Below are 15,670 nucleotides of genomic sequence, written 5' to 3' on the forward strand. Positions count from 1 at the left end.
GTACCCACTTCGCTGACAACGCCGTCGCTACGTGCACTCGCGTGTAACTTAATTGGAAATAACGACCAAGCAGCTCTGAAAGCGATAACGACAAGTCGTGGGATGGGCTCCACGAGGTAATGAAAGCGTTAGGTAGCTATTTTAACGCCACGACCACCGAAACGCCGTCCACAAGACAGGGAGATTTCCACAGCTGGGCAGATGGAGTAGGCGCGTACATCTCGTTCGATGCTCCAAAAGTACTCTAAAGGATTGAGTTTCAGTGCCCTGAAGACCACATAACCATCCTCACGTTTCCCCAAACAATTCTGCTGAGCTCTGAGAGCGAAGGTGAATCGTGTTACTCAAGATGAAGATCAGTTGCAATTGAAAAGCCGATGCCTTTGATTGGAAAGTAGGTTCCTGGATCCTTCACCTGCGGAAGATACGTCTGTAAGGGGATCAGTGTCACGCTTTCGCACGAAAATACTTCGACCACCTGCCTGAATGGTAGCCATTTGTGGTGCACCAAACATCATCTCACCTGATTATAGTCGAACTTGTACCTGTCATCAGAGATTACCAACATGAACAGTGCCTCATTAGTCAGGCGAGTTTTTTCAACCCTATGCTGGCGCCGGTTAGATTCACCGGCGACAGATGTACCATTTCATCCTTCGCTTCTACTCCTCACAGATGTAGTACGTACTGACCGAAAGTATCTTCCTCTGTATGTGGTGGACGATATGACTAGTGTGTTGTGGTGCAATTGTCTTGTATAATAAAAGGGATGCCATTAACTGACATTTATTAGAGGTGGCCAAAGGTACTATCATCTTGACATAAGGATCTCACACAACATTCTCATCTCTTCGCCTAACATCACTTCAGCCATCTATATTACCCACTGTCACAATTACCAGTTAACTCAATGGCATTTCATCCTTCGCTTCTACTCCTCACAGATGTAGTACGTACTGACCGAAAATATCTTCCTCTGTATGTGGTGGACGATATGACTAGTGTGTTGTGGTGCAATTGTCTTGTATAATAAAAGTGGTGCCATTAACTGACATTTACTAGAGGTGGCCAAAGGTACTATCATCTTGACATAAGGGTCTCGCACAACATTCTCATCTCTTCGCCTAACATCACTTCAGTCATGCCGGCCGGAGTGGCCGAGCGGTTCTAGGCGCCACAGTCTGTAACCGCGCGACCGCTACGGTCGCAGGTTCGAATCCTGCCTCGGGCATGGATGTGTGTGATGTCCTTAGGTTAGTTAGGTTTAAGTAGTTCTAAGTTCTAGGGGACTGATGACCTCAGATGTTAAGTCCCATAGTGCTCAGAGCCATTTGAACCATTTTTGAACTTCAGCCATCTATATTACCCACTGTCACAATTACCAATTAACTCAATGGCATACAGAATTAAATTGTTATCACAAGTGATAAGTAACGCATGCTGTGTCCTGAAGGCTAACATCCTAGTGCTGTAAATTTCAGGATTAGAATTTCGACAGTCTCGTTGTCCTCTTCATTTACTTGCACTTGAACAAGACGCCGGCAGTTGCTTCAGACGATTTATGCTTTTCGGTCAGCAGAAAAAAGAATTAATGCAGAAAATTTGTAACATTCATCTTCTTATCCATACCTGCTGCTACTTCGGTTGTGCTTAATCTTTCTTGTCAAGGCATTCCATTCTGCCGCTCAATTGTCACCGCCTCGTTAAAGTGTAGCTACAACTAGGGATGTGCGATGGTGGCAAATAAACTATGATGATTTTATCATAGACGTATAACGATTGACGGTAAATGACCACAAAACTTTGATATTTTTAACATTTCAGCAATTTACGGGATGACGCACAAACACATCTAACGTAATTTTCATTCATAAAAAATAGAGGAACAATCAAGAATAGGTATCTCTTGTCTGGAGATTGTAAAAATAACATATTTGAGAGAAATTTCACCTTCTCTCTACTGAGTTGTCAACAGCGAGCATAATCAGCGTTTGGGACTAGCCTTTCAGAAGCTGACGATGTGGCTACACAGCTCTAACGTATGAGTGCAATTTTCTGTAGCTTTTGCAGCTCTGGACAGTTTATACCGATGACGTGATTTCATAGTTCTAATGGATCTTGTTTAAGATTTATATGTCTCTCTTTCAGAAAATAACAAAGCTGTGATGGTAAGTTCGCTTCGATTCCAATTTCCAAACTATCCTTTTCTTATCTCGTTTTATGTTTTCTCCGTAAATCAAATTTGGTGTGTCTGCTTTCCTATGTTGCCCACACTACTTGACACCACGAAAGCATGAACTGAATGAACAATGAAAGGCATTGGTCCACGCTTAGCTACAGCAATAGCCAATTTTTTCTGCTTTAGTTCATTCAGAGACAATGCTCCCTGCCCCCTACCCCGCCCAAGGCAACCTTTAAGTCGCAAATGTGTAGGTGCACTGGTGTCAGTATCCGACATGATCAGAAGCCAAGTTTGCTGGTACTCTGTAAGTATGCTCTCATTCTCAAACAATGAGTAATTTGCGTGTCGTGAGTTACACTTCCTCAAACCATTACTTTATAGCATAACAGTAACTTAACTCTCCCGAACCTGAGAAAACTTTACTGAGTTTTGCTATTGGAAGATAATTCACCGTATTTTTGATATCAAGTAGACAACTGTGTAGTTAAAAGAGGAGAAAAACTCAAAAGTATCGAAATTTGTTTTCTTCTGAGAAACAAGGAACCAAAATGTAGCAAATAATGTTTTGAAACGTGCGTAGAAGAAATAAAAATAAATACATATTATATGATTGCCATTTATGCTTTAACTGTGGATTGCGCAAAGCTGCGGTATAGATGTGAATAAAAAACGATGACCAACTAGTCTTGCATTACTAACAGTTAACGTATCGCGCGAAATTTGTCTACCGACTTCCAGTAAAGTGTGCCAGACATTCGTGCCTTTTTCGACCTCGGTTTGCTTTTCTGACATACCGCTAGCGCAAACCGCTCGCTGTGGTGCGAGCCACCTTAACCCGCTCGCTGGTCATTAGTGGAATAATAAATTAACCTAAATTAGCGATTTACTGATAAATTATTCACAGTCAATAAACGTTGCCAATTACGCTGCCCAGTGAATTCGGTAATTAATTAGTCAACGGGCGAATCTGTTTTGCGGCGGCAGCGCGCCGGCGCGTTGCAGGTAGACGCCAGAGAACGGCGCTCCGGGATGCCTCCAGGAAGCGTCGCGATCGGGGGTCGTGGTCGTGGTGCAACGGAAACACCTTCCAGTCGAGCACGCTGAAAAACTGTGGCACTCAACGACGTCCGTGCAACCGCGAGATTCCCTCAGCACGACTTTCTTTGGGAAACACAGCCCTTCTGGTCAGATGATGGGACTGGGCAGCAAACTTAGCACATAATATTGCTTGAAAGTAAACACAGCAAACGCCAGGGTGATAAGGATTAGCATAAAGAACAATGACGATGCCCTAATGGACGAAGCGAAAGAATTCCATCATCTACGAAGCAAGATTACACAGGAGGGCGGAAGCAAGATAAAATATCAGAAGCAGGTGGGCGCAAGCGAAGAAAGCATTCTTCATGACATGAAGTCTTGATAATTACGGAAACAAGGAAGAAGTTCCTCAACGTGTATCCGGTTCTGGGTGCTACTGGTCACAAACCCATCGAGCCACTCCCATGATGCGAAGACACCCCGAAAAATCGTTCACTGCCTCTTGGTCGGGCGATGTGGTGTGATGTAATTCTCTTGAATGCTCTGCTCGTACCGTAAATCGAAGATCGATTACAAGCAACTGTTATGCCTGTATATCGACTTGATTGCTTCGGACAGTAGGTTCACTGTTCATCATAGCGTAAATAGTCGTGTGATGAAAGTTGGTCCTGACGTAACACAAGATACTTTCACCTACAGCCTAAAATATCTTACATTTATCCATCTCTTTTCATATAAATCTTTTTACTCATACAAATCAGCTATCATCATGTAACTCAAGTTTTTGCTTTCGGTTTCTCTTTTTATTAGGTTGGTGCATAAGTAAGTAGCGTTTTTGATTATCATGTTGGTAAGCCGGCCGTGGGGGTCGAGCGGTTCTAAACCCTACAGACTGGAACCGCGCGACCGCTACGGTCGCAGGTTCGAATCCTGCCTCGGACATGGATGTGTGTGATGTCCTTAGGTTAGTTAGGTTCAAGTAGTTTTAAGTCTAGGGGACTGATGACCTCAGCAATTAAGTCCTATAGTGCTCAGAGCAATTTATCATGTTGGTATTCCGCTTGCTATCGGTTCATTTATCGATTGTCGTTTCTTATTTCCAGTTCATTGCTGCTACCTGAGCTTACGCATTGTTATTCTGTCATTTGGAGATAGTGAGTGGAGCTGCGGACGCTAAGAAATGGATTGCCAAGGTGAAAATTCGGAACCTTTGTGACACATTCTTTGTTCAAATGGCTCTAAGCACTATGAGACTTAACATCTGAGGTCATCAGTCTCCTAGACTTAGAACTACTTAAACCTAACTAACCCAAGGATATTTTAGTATTTTATAAGATGACGTGACATTACCCATAGAACGAATTTAACGAGACTGGCAACAGCTGCATGAGACACCGTTTTTAAAGCAATATTAGTATAAAACATGTCCACGGGATAATCTACTGACGAGGGTGGACTAATAAACCTAAAAACCAAAGGTAAGTAGATCTCAGTGTTACACTGTTAAACGAAAACCTAAAGGCGGGTATACACTCTAGAACAATGAAGGCCAACGAACGACAGCCAACCGCTCCGTTGGTGGTGGAAATTTGGTTAGTATGTACAGGATGCCAATCGAAGCCAACGAAGCGGTTGACCTCGGTTACAGTTTGGACTGCTGGCGCTAACGTAAAGTCGTTAGCTGTGACGTGGGTTTGGGACCCCCTCCCAGCTTCGACGCCGGGGTCAATGTTGATTCAGTAGCGATCTGCTGTCTCTGTTGAACGGATACATACTCAGTGTGTCTAAAAATACAGAATATTTAGTGGAATAAGGAGACAGCATTAAAGCTGATATTCTTATCGTGAAAGAGAATGTTTATGGAACCCTACGAAATGAGACTGTAAAAACAAACTGAAAATATTAGGCGCTTGGAGGGAAATAAGTGAGCTGACAGAAAATAACGTGCACGATGAGAAAAATAAAATGGAACCTTTATGGATGTCATTTCACTGCACGAACAGCTCTCCTAACAGAGGTGTCATCTGTCGAAATTTTAAGACCTAACAATTCAGTAAAAATTCGAAATTTGTAGCTAACATTCACAAAAGAATATGAAATAGCTGATCCAATTCAGCTACAAAGTCAGACATTAATTTTGTTCCACAACACAGGTCCCTGCCTTTTAAAAGAGAGGTCATCCGCCAGTATTATTTCTCCCTCTACTTCGTTTTCTGACGACCAGCTTCTTGCTGTAAATTAAGTGTTGCTGCCAATGCAGCGACTGCAGAATCCTCTTCTTCCCTCAAAATATAGGCCGGTGAAACTTATTAAAACGCTATAACAATAACAAAATGGGAGCAGCCTCGACAAGTTATCTGGGCAAACGGTGGTTCCACATGGCCGAATCCCTTAGTCCAAACCTGATGACAGGCTGAACGCCAGTGTGTTGGCGACCAACATGCAATCAAATCCACTGGTTGTCGGTCGTTTGCCTTCACTAGACTAGTGTGTGTGGATCTTAAGAAGATGGAATTTACCAGTTCCCTACATCTTCTGATCATGTTAACGGAAGAGAAAAATGTAAGTTAAATATTAGCCACTAGCATTCAGAATGAATTTGGAACACAGAAACATCGGAATAAGGAGTGGCAGAAGCTCCGCCTGAGAAGTGTTCTTTCGCACCTGCTGATTATTGCGCCCATTAAAAGAAACACTAGAGCCGCCGGCAGTGCCAGATAAGAATAATCAGCCTACGGACCCGGCACACTCGTTTTAAAGTTATAAATGCGCTGTTTATATTGTGTAAACGAGCGGAGCGTCCTCTTTCTTCCTCCTTTTTCCTAAGTGCTCGCCCCGAAAGCCAATTTACCGACATAATAAATCGTCGAAATACCACAGAGGCGCGGAACGAGGACCAATTAAGCGGACGTTAGGGAAACGTCGTCCCGAGTGCGGGGACAGCGTCGCGGAGGAAGACAAGGGCGCCGCTACACGGCGTCAATTAGGGCGTCGGCAATTGGCAAGTGTTTTGAGAGCGGCCGCCTATTAAAATAGCGCCGTGGCCGCAGCCGGGGGCAAAAACGACGACGCCGAGGGTTGGGGGGGGGGGGGGGGCTAGAGGAGTGGGAGGGCTCATTAGCGGCGCGCGGTAACGAGCAGCCGGCCGGCCCGCGGCTGTCCCTCGCCCAGAGGCGTCGCGGCGCCGGCGCCCGCCCCCGCCCCCACACGAGTCGGACGCCTCCCGCTGCTGCCGCACCTCGCGCAGACGTTCGCCTCCGCCGTCGCTCCAGACAAGCTGCCCCGTAATGAGATCACAGCTGTCGCGCGTCTCGAGCCATCTGCGACGCTTCACCGTAGTACAGAGTGTGCTATTTCTGCTGCAAAGTTCCGGCTGCTGTCGATTTTCTTATTACTCTGCTCAAAAGAATTAGGGGAACATGAGTTTGGCCTTTGGCATACGCCACTGAGCAATAATTCAGGACTGGGTATGTAACCAAATTAAAGCTTTTTCTTTCACAAATTAAGTACACAACAAAATATTGTAAGAGGTCCATGATTAAGGAATCTGTTGCTAGCGCAAATGAGCAGATGTAATTTCGATGGGTTGCTCACGCGCTGCCTGCGATATGTAAGCTATAAGAGAATCTCAGACCAAAGAGCAGTGTTGTATGCAGTAAGAGCAGTGTTAGTAGGAGTAAGTAGTAGCTAGGAGTCTGATGTATCGTGCTGGCTGGCCCGGTCGTGTGGAGCTGGCCGATAGATTTGTCATGTATAAAAGGAAACAACTGATTTTCCTTTACAATAATCGGGATGACCATGGATTGGAGAAATTTGTAAAATCTTTAAATTGAGTTGAATGATTGTCAAAACTTAATTTTTATAAGAAAGATTGTTATTAAGAGATTTCTTTTTAAAGCCATTTACATGGGACTTGATATAACAATACTACATATGCGCGAGGCTGCTTTTACCTTATACTACAACGCTCAGGTACCGCCATCGCTCCATACGACCAGCCCAGCCAACACGATACACCAGACCGCTCGCTACTTCTTACTCGTACCAACACTGCTCTTACTGCATACAACACTGCTCTTTGGTCTGAGATTCTCTTATAGCTTACATATCGCAGGCAGCGCGTGAGCAATCCATCGAAATTACATCTGCTCGATTGCGCTAGCAACAAATTCCTTAATCATGGACCTCTTATCGCTCACAAAGAAAAACTGACATGTCTCCGACGGCTGCGGAAAACATAGTGCAACCAATCATTCTTCCCGTGATCTCGGGTGCTTTTCATTAGACTTCGACATATTCAATAACTTGAATGCGTCTACCACTGCCTGAAACTGTAACGAATGCTATTACGTCTAATATATCCTATTAAAATCAACCGCTGTTTACAGGTATTTTTCCCCTACACAAAGGATGTCAGGTTTAACTAATGTTAAGGTCCGTGCTTAAATGTAGTCTCAAAACAAGCGCGGTTTTGACCCTCATAAGCTACACAGCCAGGCTGTGGCTAAGCCATGTCTCCACAATATCCTTTCTTTTAAGAGTGCTAGTTCTGCAAGGTTCGCAGGAGAGCTTCTGTAAAGTTTGGAAGGTAGGAGACGAGATACTGGCAGAAGTAAAGCTGTGAGGACGGGGCGTGAGTCGTGCTTGGGTAGCTCAGTTGGTAGAGCACTTGCCCGCGAAAGGCAAAGGTCCCGAGCTCGAGTCTCGGTCCGGCACACAGTCTTAATCTTCCAGGAAGTTTCATGTTTCAAACCTTTCTTGAACTCTGGACTTCTGGTTCTTTTCGTATATTGTATTCAGCGTCCACTACCGGTAATTAAAATGTATTTTATAATTACGTAAATTATATAATAATTACATTGTATGTAATACATTCATATTTTCGGGTAACGAAAGTGCGTACTTGCTTACTTCATTATTTCGATAAACAGCAGAAGACATACTTACAAAAAGACAAGTTTTTTTGTTATTACACATGCAAAGGAAGTCGGCACGGCACACGCGATTGGCCATTTTCCGCTTTTTTTTTATCCAAGGTAAAATAGCATGTTCATTGTTATGGAAGGCGGACCGACTTAGAACCGAATGAAGCTCTCGCTCCGTAATCGAGTGTCTGGTCTCATATTTTGTAAAGAGAATACGATAACTTCTACAATATTATTTCAGTGGTACAGGGTGGTGCACGAAAAATCGGCCCGAGTACTAAACTGTTCACTGTCGCCCACCAATCGCCATCTATTGGTTCGAGGTTGTTGCTTGCATTAGCTTATTTGTTATTTCTTCACTGCCTAATTATTACATGTTTATCTATTCTGGTCGTAGCGGTCAATAAATCATGTGCAATTGGCGAGCAGTCTGTATTCGGGTCTGGTTTATCGTGCGCCATCTCATTTCTCTGTGATCAGCCACATAACGCTAAAGTTGGCTAAGCGAGAGATTTTGCAGAATCACGTAAATTATTTCCACAACTGTGTGCGAATTCTGTAATGAATAAAAACTCTTTACTCCAAATGGGGGGGGGGGGGGGAGCAAATGCTCAGTCACATATGCTACTAATTTTCAATTTTTCATAAGAACCATATACCAAGCACAAATAAAGGGCGAACGAGTAAAAATGAACGGTTCCCAAAAAAAGAGCGATCACCAGTGAACTAGTTCCCAAGTATGAACGAGTTTGCCCATCTCAATATCCTATATCTGGGACGGCTGTCTGCCGAACCTCTCATTCTCCAGTTGCAAGAAACTCCACGAAATTATTTTAACATCCAGGTTTTTCAGTTAATCTGCTTCTGTAATACAAATACTAGTATTTTCAACGGTCAATTCTTGCTCCCACTGACAGCACGTGACTGCAAGTTGCTTCCTGCAAGGAGTTGTCGAAAGTATATTTCCAACAGGTAATGAAAAGAATCAACATTCCTAATGGGGCGGTCACGAGCTCTTCAGCCAGCACAGCAGGCTTGGGTTGGGGATTTTCTCTGCCCAGGGACTGGGTGTTTGTGTTGTCCTCATCCTTTCATCACCACCACCACCACCACCATCATCATCATCATCATCACTCGTCATATTGGCTAAAGCGGACTGTGTAAAAAACTTGGACTGTGTAAAAATTGGAACTTTGTATGGGCGCTGATGACCGAGCAGTTGAGCGCCCCACAAACCAAACAGCATCATCATCATCTTCAGTTACACAAACCAAACATCATCATCATCTTCTTCAGTTACAAGAATTACAGAAATACCTACGTGTCAATACCTAGTCTGCACAAATCCGCCTCCTTCCAAATACTGGATACTGAATCTTCCATTCACAACAGCTAATATAAATTGATCAGCCAAAACATTATGACCACCGACCTACTACCGACATAAACCCGTCGAGGCGATGGCAGCAACCCCTGGGGGAATGACTGCTAGTCACATACATGTAGTATTGGTGAGTGTGCAGTCCATTTATAGAATGGGGAAGGCGCGCAATCCAGAAATGATTTAGGGAAACAAGACAATAGCTTAAATCACGATGACTGACTGAGGACTTCAACCTCACGTCTACCGATTATTGTTTCAGTGAATCAAGTTAACAGCAATGAATTTATATACACCACTACCCCACTCGGCTTCAAACGGACAGACAGAGGACTGCCCCGTTGTCTTTAAACGGCACAGGGCTGTTATACAGCGAGACAGGCAAAGAGCTTCCAGAAGCAGCCGCCGCGAGGCGCCTCAGTCGTGTTTTCCCCGCCTGTCTGCGTGGCCGCCTGAGGCCCAGACAATGGATGCCAGGAATAAATCACAGACATACGTTTACAATTAGTCCGTAACGGCCGAGAGAGCAAAGTACGAGCGGCCGTACTACATCTCACGTCGCTGAACAAAGGGCGAATAATTCAGAGCGCTGCGCGGCAGCGCGGACGTGACTGAGGGAAAGGCGCCGCGGACGCCGCAGACGAAAATAGTGCGCGCGCGGCACTTGCTGTCAGATTTTCCGAGTATTTAGCGAGCGCGCACCAACTAACAGGCGCGAAACTGTGACGGATGCTCTGGCTTTGAGTGCAAGCTTTGAGCGCACGTCCTGCGGTGTACTAAAAGTCAACAAATGAGGGGGAAAGCTTTGTGTGTCTCTGTGCATCCGAAATAGCGAAGTAGCTGGTTTTATTTGCTTTACGTTATTATTATCAATTACCCCTTATTATCAATTACCCCTTATTATCAAGTACTTCCGTGACAGTTTCGTATATACAGGAAATATAAAAAATGATCAAATGTGTGTGAAATCTTATGGGACTTAACTGCTAAGGTCATCAGTCCCTAAGCTTACACACTACTTAACCTAAATCATCCTAAGGACAAACACACACACACCCATGCCCGAGGGAGGACTCGAACCTCCGCCGGAACCAGCCGCACAGTCCATGACTGCAGCGCCTCAGACCGCTCGGCTAATCCCGCGCGGCCAGGAAATATACTTTAAAAAAAACTTCCCTCCGGTAAAACGTTGCATGTACATATTTTGTTGGATGATGCGACGCGTTTAAGAAGATTTGATATCTTCCATGGGTTAACTTCGTGCAAAGAAGCATTCTTGCTGGGGAAAGGATTTGTGTTCCTGAAAATGGCGTATACTGGAGGTGTAAATCTACCGTAGGCTATCGAACACTATTGTAAGTAAGCACAGACTACGGTAGTTTCCCCAGCAGCTTTGTTCTATATAGTTAATTCCTGTCTGTCAAAAAATGGCTCTGAGCACTATGGTACTTAACAACTGAGGTCATCAGTCCCCTAGAACTTAGAACTACTTAAACCTAACTAACCGAAGGACATCACACATCCATGCCCGAGGCAGGATTCGAACCTGCGACCGTAGCGGTCGCGCGGTTCCAGACTGAAGCGCGTAGAACCGCTCGGCCACACCGGCCGGCTCCTGTCTGTCACTTAAAAGTTAACGGTATTTAGAGCTTTAAATAGTGTTTAATTCAGGTTTTAATCGAAAAATGTTGGTTGTAATCTGAAACAGACGGTTGTAGTAGTAAAAATAAATAAAACAGTACATATAACGGTGGAAAATGTAGTTCCCTCTGCAAAAAGATAAAAAAACGCAAAACAGAGTTTATGAAACATCCCTTCAATTTTTAGTCCAACTTACATAAAATATGTTTTTGTTAACCATTAACAACATTCACATTTATCAATAATAGCATGCTGTCGCCTTTGATCATGAAGAACGTTCGTTTGAGAACAAAATAAATAAACTGTGTTTGTTTTGGTTACACAAAAGCGCAGAAGCTATGGGATCAACCAGTTTTTATTACTTATAAAATGCAATGCAAATCAGGGATACAAAATACACTATGGGCTAATACTGAATGATGTTCGGTTCCAATTACGTGCAAAACAAACAACCAAACAAAGAATAAAACAAAAACAAACAAAGAGAAGTCGTCGCCTGCCGGTTTCATTTATATTTGTTTGCGTATCAATGCTACCAGTACTACAGGTAATACGACCATTTACTGCGTCACTTACGGAGTGGCCAAAACTACTGAACCGCAGTTTTGATTGAGCGCATCTCTAAGTGATTACAGATTAAGAAAGGAAAGGAAAAGAAAAACTGTAACCTCCATGATTAAAGAAGATGGTGGTTATACAACCAAGGGAAATACACGTTTTTTATTCCCTTCTTTTTCCTTCTCCACTCAGCTGTCTTACTTTGTCTTAAATTTACTCCGCATTTCTTTATTTTAAATATATTCTCTATCGATTTCAGAGGGAAATGGTTCCATGTTCACACACCTTACGAAGAAACATACATCTGTCTAAATTCCATCGAATTCGAGGAACCCTCGCTTTTGTTGATAAATGAAAAACACATTTCTCACGTTTTCTATGAAGAAAAATTATTCTATACCTTCATCTGGACCCTTAGTCTGCAAACCACTGGCGGAGGGTAGTTCTCAGTATAACATTTATTTAAGCATTTTCCCATTCCATTCGCGTACGGACTGCGGGATGAATGACTGTTTAACTTTCTCTTTGTACTCTGCAATTCATCTAATCTTGTCTGCGAGATCCCTACGGGAGCGATACGCACGGGCTTGTAGCACATTCCTTGAGTCATCATTTAAAGGTGCTTCCTGAAGCTTGTTCGTGACAGTTGACGTCTATCTTCAAGTGTGTGGCTGTTCAGTTTCTTCAGCATATCTATGACACTCTCTCGCGGCTCATGGAAACCAATGAGCATTCATGCTGCCTTTCTCCGTGTACGTTCAATATCCCTTGTTAGTCCTATTTGGTTCGAGTCCCCCCACACAGTTGAGAAATAATTTTGGTTGAGTCTCAAGAGTGACTGGTATGTATGCTCCTTCGTAGGATGATTACACGTTCTAAATATTCTACCTGTGAACCGCAGTCCTCCACCTGCATTACCTAAGACTGAGCCCATGCGATCCTTCCACTTCATATCCCACAAAATTTCAATCCGGTATTCGCGTAAGTTGACTTATTGTAATTAGATGTAGTCACAGAATATTTAATTTTCATTTTGTGAAGTGCACAGTTTTAAATTTTTGAACATTCCAATTACCTTGCCAATCTTTGCACCCACTTTGAAGTCTTATCAAGATACGACTGAATAATTGCACAGCCTTTTTCAATCAGTGCTTCATTACAGGTAACTGCAACATTTGCAGTATGCATGAGGCTAGGTTATTAAAACACAACTCCAACAGCAAGGGTTCCAACGTATTTTCCTGCACACATCCGAAGTCACTTCAACTGTCGATGATTCTCCAATACTCTTGCAGATGTGATTCCTCTAATGCAACCAAATCTCCCAGAATACTGGTAAAACTCCAAGAATGCAGAAACAACTAAGGAACGACGGGAAAAATCGTTTCCCAGTAGCACCTAAGTTTGATATAAATAAATGCATTTGAACAGAAACGTAAGAGAAAATAGTAGTGCCACACTACTAACCAATAATATGCCAACGTGCAACAAAATTTAGTCACTAAAAAAGTAATTTTTGTTTTTAAATGACTCGTGTGCAACTTTTCCTGTTTATGTAAGCACGGGAAGGAAGGCGATGAGACGTGGAGAAATGAAATGCTCAATGCCCTCCGATATTAGATCTAAGAAGTACAATAATGTTTCTTTTACTTTTTTTTAATAAACGTTATTTGTGTGATTATAGCGTTAATTCTCCGTAAAAATCGGAGCTTTCGAACAATATCGACAAGATCGGTCATTGCGTTCAGCAGGAAAGCACTGACTGTCAAAGAAGTAACAGAGCCACACACCTGTAAATCAGTGCTTCAGTGACGCAAATGCCCGTAATAAGACAAAGTGGTGCCGACGTCATGAAACCTGCACTATCGAGCAATGGAAAAATGTCATTTGGTGGGATGAGTCTTGTTTCACACTGTTTTCAACTTCTAGCCGAATTTACATCAAGGGCTTATTTCAATAGTGGTACAAGTCCATTTTTGTTCATTCTGAGATACAGGGTCCTAAAATTAAAGGAGCGCTGAAAAATCTGGAGTTGAGATACCAGAAGTATTCAAGCATATGGCTTCTTGCTAGAGATGAACCTTTCTTTCTGTTTGTTTCGACCATTAATGTCAGAAGCTTCATAGACAGAAAAGTGGAGGTAATGGACTTGTACCACTACTGAAATAAGCCCTTCACATAACAAGAATGAGATATGGCGGGGTTACGGTGATGATCTGGGCACACATATCGTAGTATTCCATGGGTCCAATGGCTAGTCTGCATTACCAATGAGGATTATGTGACCGTTCTGGCTGATCAGGTCCATTCCATGGCACCATGTTTGTTCCCCAATGGTGAAGCTGTGTTCGAAGACGGCAGGTCCCTCTCTTCACACAGTGACTTGTTTTGTGAGCACGAGGATGAAGTGTCGCATCTGCCCTGGTCACCACAGTCATCAGATCTCAATATTACTGAGCTTTTGTGGTTTAATTTGGAGAGAATGGTGCGTGATCTCTATCCACCTCTATCATCATTACCCGAAATTGCCCCCATTTTGCAGGAAGAATGGTATAAGATCCCCTTTAAAACCGTACAGGACATACATTTATGCATCCCGAGACGACTGAAAGCTGTTATGAATGCCGACGGTTTTCTACACTGTATTAGGCAAGGTTGGGCAACGGCCTTGCCGCAGTGGATACACCGGTTCCCGGCAGATCACCGAAGTTAAGCGCTGTTGGGCGTGGTCGGCACTTGGATGGGTGACCATCCGGGCCGCCATGCTCTGTTGCCATTTTTCGGGGTGCACTCAGCCTCGTGATGCCAACTGAGGTGCTACTCGACCGAATAGTAGCGGCTCCAGTCAAAGAAAACCATCATAACGACTGGGAGAGCGGTGTGCTGACCACATGCCCCTCCTATCAGCATCCTCAGCTGAGGATGACACGGCGGTCGGATGGTTTCGATGGGCCACTTGAGGCCAAAAGATGGAGTGCATTAGGCAAGGTTGTGTGTGTTGTTTTTGGTATTTCAATGTTTTCGATCACCCCCTGTAGCTACTTCCACATTAACATGGAACACAGCACACAAGGCCCTACTATCTTCACAGGGTGCAGCATCTCGTTTCTCGTAAGTTATCTATGTTCCTTCCATTATGCCCAACTAGGCACGACGTGGCAGTTCCAGCTGATCTGGTCTTTTCTTTTCCTGCAGTATTCTCTCGGCTTTTCACCAAGACTCATTTTTCTTTATTTAGAGCACTTCACATCACACCTGTTGTACTGCTGTTGCCTTGGAATAATTGTAAATTTATTACATTCCTCCTGAAAATGCGTCTTTCTGGTGCCCCTTCTACTAGGTTCAGAATTTCTAATTTTTTTATCTTCTCAGACCCAGCTTGTTAATTTTTTCCCAGACACATGAAGATTTGTTTTCTCAGCCTATAGCGATTCATCCTCTATAAATGTCCTAAAACGTCTTTTTCTTATTGTTTCTGTTTTTCTCTATATTTTTTTATGTTCATGATTCCTTCTTAACTTGCAGGCTTCTGTGCTTCTTAATGGACCCAAAATTTTACTCATGTTTCTTCTCTCTACTATTTCGAATTTGCCTAATTTATAATTCAGTATTCGGTTACACTTGGGTTGAGTGATTCTCATTTCAATGCTGTGCTGTGCTGTGCTGTAATGTATTATTTCTGATTTATTGATAAGCACTTTTTACTGTAAATATTTTTTGTTGTTTCATATACACTATGTATTTTTTATCCTTTAAATTTCGACAGTTTTCAACCCATTTTCTTTAATTATCTCTCCTAGATACGAGAACTTATTAGAACAAATATTTTACTGTTTACTTTTCTTTCGGCTACCGTTTTTTCTATTCTCCCCCCTTCCCCCCCCCCCCCCCCAGCCGGCGGGGTGGCCGAGCGGTTATAGGCGCTACAGTCTGGAACCGCGCTAC

The 15,670-nt window shown here is 43.3% G+C and overlaps 1 pseudogene; it reads left to right on the forward strand.

Annotated features, from left to right (window-relative positions):
* The first annotated feature begins 14,383 nt into the window (after positions 1–14,383).
* Positions 14,384–14,501, forward strand: LOC126189082 (5S ribosomal RNA; annotated as a pseudogene).
* The last annotated feature ends 1,169 nt before the right edge of the window (positions 14,502–15,670 follow it).

Source organism: Schistocerca cancellata, chromosome 5 (assembly GCF_023864275.1).
Source record: "Schistocerca cancellata isolate TAMUIC-IGC-003103 chromosome 5, iqSchCanc2.1, whole genome shotgun sequence".
Taxonomy (NCBI): domain Eukaryota; kingdom Metazoa; phylum Arthropoda; class Insecta; order Orthoptera; family Acrididae; genus Schistocerca; species Schistocerca cancellata.